This window comes from Triticum aestivum, chromosome 1A, assembly GCF_018294505.1.
Source record: "Triticum aestivum cultivar Chinese Spring chromosome 1A, IWGSC CS RefSeq v2.1, whole genome shotgun sequence".
In the NCBI taxonomy this organism is placed as follows: domain Eukaryota; kingdom Viridiplantae; phylum Streptophyta; class Magnoliopsida; order Poales; family Poaceae; genus Triticum; species Triticum aestivum.
In genome coordinates, this window is record NC_057794.1 from 90897614 (window position 1) to 90900330 (window position 2717).

A 2717-nucleotide genomic window follows, 5' to 3' on the forward strand; every position below is an offset into this window, starting at 1 on the left:
AGTAAATTCATTTTTCATTTCGGGATTGGGCATCCCTAATACCTTTGCCTTACTCTCGTGCAATGACAAGTGAATAAACACTCATCATGAGAATAACACATCTAGCATGGAAAATATTAGCCAGCCTCACCGCTCCGCGAGCGAAATGAACACACAAAAGAGAAGTTTATTTTGAAAATTAGAGATGACACATGCAAATTTGCTTAGAACGGCAAAAGAATACCGCATATAGGTAGATATAGTGGACTCATGTGGCAAAACTGGGTTAAAGGTTTTCGGATGCACAAGTAGAGATCATACTTAGTGCAAAATGAAGGCTAGCAAAAGATTGAGAAGCAACCAAGCAAGAAATGGATAATCTCATAAGCAAGCATTAAGCATAATTAAAACCAAATAATGCACCACAAGTAGGATATAATTTCATTGCATTAGTATTGACTTTCGTGCTTGCATAGGGAATCACAAACCTTAACACCAATATTCTTACTAAAGCATAATTACTTATCAACATAACTCACCTATCACATCATCATATCTCAAAACTATTACTAAGAATCAAGTTTATTTTGTCCAATGATCTTCATGATAGTTTTTATTATATACTTCTTGGATATCTATCACTTTGGGACTAATTTTCCTGTGTTTCTTTTCATAAGCTCAAACAAATATAAGTGAAGATCATGAGCATAATATTTCTTCCTTGCTCTCAAAATAATTTAAGTGAAGCAAAAGAGAATTTCTTGAAAATTTTACTAACTCTCAAATAAATCTAAGTGAAGCAAGAGAGCATTTCTTCAAACTACTAAAGCACACCATGCTCAAAAAGATATAAGTGAAGCACTAGAGCAAGTCCATAGCTCATAAAAATTTAAGTGAAGCATAGAGAGCAATTGTAATAAGTCATGACATAATGTTGGCTCTCTCAAATAGGTGTGTCCGGCAAGGGATCAAGACTTAAAACACAAACTAAAACAAGCAAAGACTCATATCATAAAAGACGCTCCAAGCAAAACACATAGTATGTGACGAATAAAAATATAACTTCGAGTAAAATACCGATGGTCGTTAGAAGAAAGAGGGATGCCACTCGGGGCATCCCCAAGATTAGTTGGTTGCTCATTTCTGGATAATAGCTTGGGATACCTGGGCAAATCCAAGCTTAGGATCTTCTACTCCTTATTCCTTCATCCATCATAATATAACCCAAAACTTGAAAATTTCAATCAGACAAAACTCAACAAAACCTTCATAAGATTCGTTAGTGTAAGAAAGCAAATCATTACTATAAGTACTGTGCCAAACCAATTCATATTTTTTTGCATTATATATACTGTATTCCAACTTTTCTATGGAAAAAACTCATCAAAGAAAACCATAGAGCCATCAAAGTAAGCACGGAATGCAAAGAAAACAGAATCTGTCAAAATAGAACAATTTGTAGAAATCTGACTATTTCGAATACTTGTATATTGATCTACTGTAGGTGGAATGGGTATTTTATCGCTCTCTACTAAAACATGATAAATGTTTTTGTGATCGTAAAAGTTTCTGTTTTTTCAGCAAGATCAAACAAATATCACCCAAGAAGATCCTAAAGGATTTACCTGGCACAAACACTAATTAAAACATAAAAACACAATAATAATAGTATAATAATTGTTCTAACACTCAAAAAAGGAAGCAAAAGCAAAAATAAATTTTACTCATTGGGTTGCCTCCCAACAAGCGCTATAGTTTTACGCCCTTAGCTAGACATAAAGCAAGGATCTAAGTTTTGTCATCTGATGTTTGGCCAACTTTTGTAAGGGTTTTCTCAAACCCGGGAGCCTCTTTACGCTTCCCTAGATTCTCTAGGAAAGGAATCATCTTTAGATCAAAAATATCCAATCGCTTGTTGCAAAGAGTAATCAAGGTATTCATGCGATTGATACTACCATTGAGATGTTTGTGGGGTTCGTTATATTGTTGTAACTCAACCATGTCTTTATGAAAATCACCAAGTTTGTCCAGTATTTGAACTCCCTATGGGGTGAAAGTAAACCCCTACTTTTGAGGAGGAATCCCCAAAATTCCTTCTAAAATTTCATAGGAAGTATTGGCATCAAGCTCAATAAAATCCCCTTTAGCGGCAAAATCTAGGAGTTGTCTATGATGCAAAGCCAATCCCATGTAAAAATTACGAAGCAAGACCTAAGCGTCCCCCTTTAAATTAGAAATGGGATAAGATTCCATAAGCCTATACCAAGAATCTTTCAAATTTTCTCCTTATCTTTGCTTGAAGTAAAGTACTTCAAAATCTGGTGCCAAAGGAGGAGTATGCATTCTAGCCATTAAGACTAGGAAGCAAGAAAACGGATAGATCCAGCAAGAAAACGGCGAACAGAAAAGAGGGGCGAATAAAATGACAAATTTTTGTGAAGTGGGGGAGAGGAAAATGAGAGGCAAATGGCAAATAATGTAAATTGCGAGGAGATGAGATTTGTGATTAGGAACCTGGTATATATTGAAGATCCTCCCCATCAACGGTGCCAGAAATTCCTTTTGATGTCGCTTGAAGCTATGTCGGTATTTCCCCAAACAGGAAGGGATGATGCAGCACAACGACGGTAGGTATTTCCCTCAGATGTGAAACCAAGGTTATCGAACCAGTAGGATAACCAAGAAACACAATGTAAATAGCACCTGCACACAAATAACAACTTCTCACAACCCATGTG